This window comes from Belonocnema kinseyi, chromosome 1 (assembly GCF_010883055.1).
Source record: "Belonocnema kinseyi isolate 2016_QV_RU_SX_M_011 chromosome 1, B_treatae_v1, whole genome shotgun sequence".
Lineage (NCBI taxonomy): Eukaryota > Metazoa > Arthropoda > Insecta > Hymenoptera > Cynipidae > Belonocnema > Belonocnema kinseyi.
Genome location: NC_046657.1, coordinates 36982052 through 36987872, shown reverse-complemented (window position 1 = coordinate 36987872; position 5821 = coordinate 36982052). Strand labels below are relative to the sequence as shown.

At 31.5% G+C, this 5821-nt stretch overlaps 1 protein-coding gene across 1 annotated transcript in view; it reads left to right on the top strand.

The window, feature by feature from the left end:
• LOC117172538 overlaps positions 1-2452 on the top strand; it is a 26939-nt gene extending 24487 nt beyond the window's left edge. The window contains exons 4-5 of the transcript XR_004467035.1: positions 2159-2218; positions 2352-2452. The gene's annotated coding sequence lies outside the window, so the exon portion shown is untranslated. The remainder of the gene's footprint in view (positions 1-2158; positions 2219-2351) is intronic.
• The last annotated feature ends 3369 nt before the right edge of the window (positions 2453-5821 follow it).

The window sequence follows — 5821 nt, the reverse complement described above, 5'->3', positions numbered from 1 at the left end:
GAAACTCAGATTTTTCCATATTAAAAAAAAACTCGGAGGTTAGTCGCTTCTCAGTGCTGTAACTTGTAAATGCGTAAACATAAATGGCTGAAGTTTAGACAGACGTCATTTGAAGGATCAAGCTCGACGAAAATGGTTCACATGAGTGAATACTAATGCCATCTCTTAGAATTTTCAGGTACTTATCAGACTGCCTAGTACTTCTCTATTGCCTCATCCGTTCAGCTCACCCTCTCCCCGATACACCTAAATTCCTCACGCATATGTATTCTAAATTCTTCCTCTTCGTCCCCGGTTACCATACCATTTGAAACTGCCAAGCCTGTGTCATCCATTTAGTCACTTAGAATCTCCCTCTGCTTAATTATTATCTCATCTTTCGATTTTCTCTCAAAACTCTCTCCATTCCTGCAATGATTCCGTTTACTCTATATCATCAAATTAAGATCTCATTCAGTACCACTATAACCTCTACCCGATTGCTTAGCAAGTCTTCGACCATTTCTTTAATCCTTTCTATCCCATTCCTATTTTACAGTTTCTATTCGCTCACGTCTCTACCGCCTTGCCTCATTCCCACCATCCTAATTCCCCAGAGACAATTCTTCTGAATTTCATTCAAAACCCCTTTTTCTCGTTTCACACCCACATTTTCTCATATACATATTTTATTTTTCGATACCCTACATTCGCCACCATCAACCAATGAGATGGCTCAGGTGGTAGCGTTCTGGACTTACAGCCTGAAGCTTGCCGTTTAAAATAAAATAAAAAGGCGAAAATAAAATTTTCAAATGATTTTTTACAAAAGTTAACAATTTTTTTAATTTTAACATATCTTGTTTACCAAAAATATTGTTTCAATGCCAACGTTTTATATTGTTATATTTCTTTAGCTGTAATTAATTAAAATTTAGAAACTTCAATTCAAATTAAATCAGTTTGTAAACAATGTGTTGAATTGCATAGTTTGTACTAAGTATTGCGTCATTTTTGTGAAAAGAAAAACCGAAGAGCTTTGAAATAAATAATAATATATTAGAAAAAGCGGAATACTTTAGATAAAAAAAAAGCTGTTCAAAAATTATAACAATACGAACAATTAGCGTTAAAACACTATTTTGGCTATAATAACGTCATACGTTTGTAAAAACGAGTTTACAAATTTACTGTTCTAAAACGTTAACCTTCAGGAATTTATTATGGTAAATCTTGAAACTTAAACAAAAAAGAACGTTTAAAATTATATTCTATTTAAATGCAATTCTTCATAATTAATAATTTACAAATCTCTATTCTAAAAATTCAAAAAATTCTAATTGTAACTCTTCGAAATGGTAAAAATTTGAATTGGCGATCTTTAAAACTACAGAGCTCCTTATATAAAATATTAGCAATTGAAAGTTGCATGCAAGTCTTGAAAATGCAACTAATCTTCAATTATTGAAGTTGAATCATTTGCAATTCCAAATTTTAAACATTGAAGAATATTTACTTTAAACTTTTTAAAATTCTAGAACATCAAATATTAAGCCTTCAAAATTAAATAGTTAATATTTCCCATTTGAAAATTATATGAATGTAAAGTTTTGCAACCAAAAAAGCTGTAATTTTAATGATCTACATTGGAAATTTGATCAATTTCAACGACTTAAATTAGAAGCTCCTGAGTTTTGATCTTCGAAATCACCACAATTTAAGAATTATTATTTACATTTTCATCGAATTTCATGACTGAATAAGAATTTTTAATAATTCAATTATTTCATATTCTTTTACCATGAACGGCATTTTCTCAAATTACGACGGATCTGTGCCTGAGGTCCGTAATTCGAAAAGAGTCTTAGCTGCCGGTTACGGCATTTTCCCGAATTCTAGCAACCCGATTAAAACCAAAAAGTGGATTTTAATTATAATTAATTCACTTTTTTAAAAAAATGTTTGGCAGATAAGAGAAGATCATAAATAACTGATTCAGAAACAACCAAAAAAGTGCAGAAAACCCCGTTTTCCTAAACGTCAGTCAAAATGAAATCCAAAGGAAAATTGCTATCTGCGATTTTTTATTTTCCTGGAAAATTTTACGAAACGGGATTATAATACAATAGCTTTAACAGATAAAAAAGCTACAAATGAAACTTGTTTTTTTTTTAAACAGGTTTTGACAATTAACTTTGAAAAGGGGAAAAGCTACAACATTTGTACGAAGAGAAAAAAGGTACAGAATTAAATTTTCTATAAGAATATGTACTTTTGTAAGTCAAAATTAAAAATTTTTTTCAAAGGTATCTAGAAACGTGAGCCGTTTCGCGATATCAATAACTTATTAGCGGATAATTTTTTTGTTAAAGAAGACAATATCTAGTAACGTGGATCCCAAGAACCAGAAAAACTTGAAGCAGCGCTGGTATAAGATTCTAGTCTTCGGCGTTGCCTCTGCCGGTCATTATTTCCACCTATAGAATATAATGTAGAAATGTCGAAATTTTGAGTTAATAAAAATTTTTTGAGCATTTAGACACCATGAGTTATGTATTTCTAGGCTATTATGTTATTTTTACTTCTAATTGCTAATTTAAAAATGTGCAAATAGAAAACTTTGAACAAAAATTACAATTTCTACAATTAATAACAAAATCCCGTCGAATTATTACAAGAGGCAGGTTTCTTTATTAGAAAACAAGTGCTGAAGATCACAATGCGAAATTTTAAAATAATTCAAGATGCCAGCCCAATTTTTTATTGAAAACTCATTATTTCTTTGTTTCTCGGTCACAACTTTTTAGGTTTCAATAAAAATGCTACATTATTGTATGAAAAAAACATATTTCGTAATTATATTGTTACAAAGTGTATGGTTCGAAATACATCTCAAACTTTCACTTAATTAAAAATTTCGCCTCAATGCTATTTTCAAAATTTACATATTTTCACAAATTTAAACAAAGTATGAAATACGTTTTCGAAAAGGATTTAGTGATTCTCAACATCACTTGCTTGAAAAGTTCCTTAAGATGCAGTATAATGAGAATTTTTTTTGCGCAGTGAAATTTGAAAATTTTTCACACATTCGTTAGAAATTTGGATTTTTTGTGTAATTTTATTAGAAAACATTTCAAACTTTACTTTTTTTCAATTTTGAGAATCACTTAATTTTCAACACTTTATTCTCTGCTGACATTTTTCATTTTCTCTTCTAATAGGAATAGATCTAATTCTATCATTTCTTTCGCTACAATTTCGCTGTGTTTTGGAGGATGTATTTGAATTTTCTTAAACTCTTTTTACCAAATAGGCTTCGTAGCTTGAGCGCCCGGGGAGATCCATTGGGGACTCCCTGCCCGTGATACATCCCAAATAGCGCCCAAGAAATAATTTTGACAGATGACTGAATGTTTGCAGACAACACTTTCCGTTGCTCTGGATGAGAAAAAACGGTCTCTAAATGATTCTTTTCTCCTAGATTCTCATAATTATTATGTGTGGCTCAAATTTCTTGCAACTCAATTGAACATCGATTTTTGTGTACTTTGGAGGATCGGTGATTTTCTGTATTCTATTAGATTGGCCTCTGGTACACTCTTTTAGTTTCCTAAACTAAAGTTCCAGTTTGTTAGCCAGCCGTTTTGGATCAAAATTCAAAAAGTGAGCGCATTTTGAATATTTTTGAGACCATTTTCTTCAAAATCAAAGTATTCTCTGTACGGTTATTCATAGTATTTAGAAAGTCAAAAAATTTATCGTAATGACTTTCTTTATAAAATTAAAAAGTATTCGAGTTAGAGAATTTACAAAATTCCAAAAAACTCACGAAAATTAACCTTTTAAGCCAAACAACGGACGATTGATTTCTAAATTTCAAAGATTATCGAATCTTGTTTCTGTCTTGGACACGAATAATTTTTCATATTAATTTTGTAGAGCTTTGGGAAAATCAAGAAGTTATTTTTTGGGCTCTATGTCACGCTAAATTTATAGCACCCGGTGAAACTGGGCATGACACTGTTTTTGGGTTAAGTTTGTTCAGTTGTAGAGAGAAATTGTATTGCTAAATAAATAAAGCTGAATTGTAACCTGCTTTGATTTATTGCGGCTTGAAAGTTAGCTAGCCATTTTGGAACAAAATTCAAAAAATGAGCGCATTTTGAATATTTTTGAGACCACTTTTTAAAAATTTAAGAATTCTCTATACGGTTATTCATAGAACTTAAAAATTCGAACAATTTATCTTAATGCCTTTTTCATTAAATTCAAAATTATTAGAGTTATAGCATTTACAAAATTCCAAGAAACACGCGAAAATGAACTTCTTAAGCCAAATAACGGACGATATGAAAAAATGGCAGGAGAAGAGAAAGTTTGATTTCTATATGCCCTAAAAGATGTTTGGCGTGATTGTGGGAATTCTATGTACTAAATTTAAAAGTAAAAAAGGTCATTTTAAAGGAAATTTATTTTGTCATCAGAAGCTCAAATAAAAATTTTTATTAAAAATCTTTTTTATGCTGCAAATACAAAAAATTTAAAAAAGCGCTTTTTCCAAACTCGTTAAACTATTCTCATAATATGAGATACCCCAGGAAATAGCTAACAAAATGCAAAATAAAGTACTATTTTTAATGAAAAACTTAATTCTATGTTTCCGAAGTATAAATTTACTGCTATTTAAATATATTTAGTTTTTGCAGTAGTCACAAACATTTTTGTAACCAATTTCCTCCGTGCAGCCACAGTGTTATAAAAACCACATGTATCTCATATTTTGAGAAACACACCGTGCAACTATGCACTTTCGATATTTTTCTAATTAGTTATTCAATCCCCATCACTCCAGACAAACTTTACTGCAAAATACATATTTAATGAATAATAAATAGGGTTTAAAGAATTCCCTTCCAAGAACTCGACCACCATCGATTTCACAAAAAGGTTGTTTATAATCTTCGGAAGCCCAATGAAAAATGGACAATATCACGAAATTATTCTTTCTTCACGGGCTGCAAGTTAGTGATAGAACCAACAGAGTGGGTCTCTTAGTTTAGCTGATACTCCATTTTCTCATATTACAAGAATATCTCATATTCGAGTACTCTCCCATATATATATATATATATAATTAACTGCATTTTTCCCGCAAGTGTTTTAGCATATTGTGGACACGGAGGGATGCTTTTTAGGCCATTAGCAAGTGAAAGCTTGGTACCTCCAAGAACGCCGATGATAAGGACGATTAGTTTAACAGAATATTCCGGGTACAATCGTTGCTACATCTAAATGCTCGGGATATGCATGGCACGCCCTGCAGCTATCATCGGGAATGTCTTGGCGCAAAATGTGGCAACGATGTTTTTCTCTTGTGCTTTCTTAATCCGGGCTTTCAGCAGTGAGTACTCGATATAGATAAGATTTGATGCATTTTGCTCACCTCTAATACTGAAGTCAAGTCCAAGTCTCCTCCGCTGCTTTGTAGAGAAACGCTCCTTTGCCCACTTCTTCGTGATTCCTGTCCATTTTAAGAAGAAGGTCTCTTCCATTTCCAACTCTATCTGCTGTACTCAAAATAATCCCGTTGTGAAGACATTCAAGACTCAATATTCCGCGACCACCTTGATGGCACGGGGCACAGTGGGGTGAAATCGGAAGACGAGGTTCAAAATGACATTTAGAACGCAATTATGCACCGATTTTAGAATTTTTATTTTGAAAAATTCAGAACTAGATTTTTCAGAAAATGGTGAGAGTAGATTTTTTATTTTTTTGTTTATTTAATTTTTATTTTAATGCAAACATCGAAAAAAATGTCGATTTTTCTAATTTCATT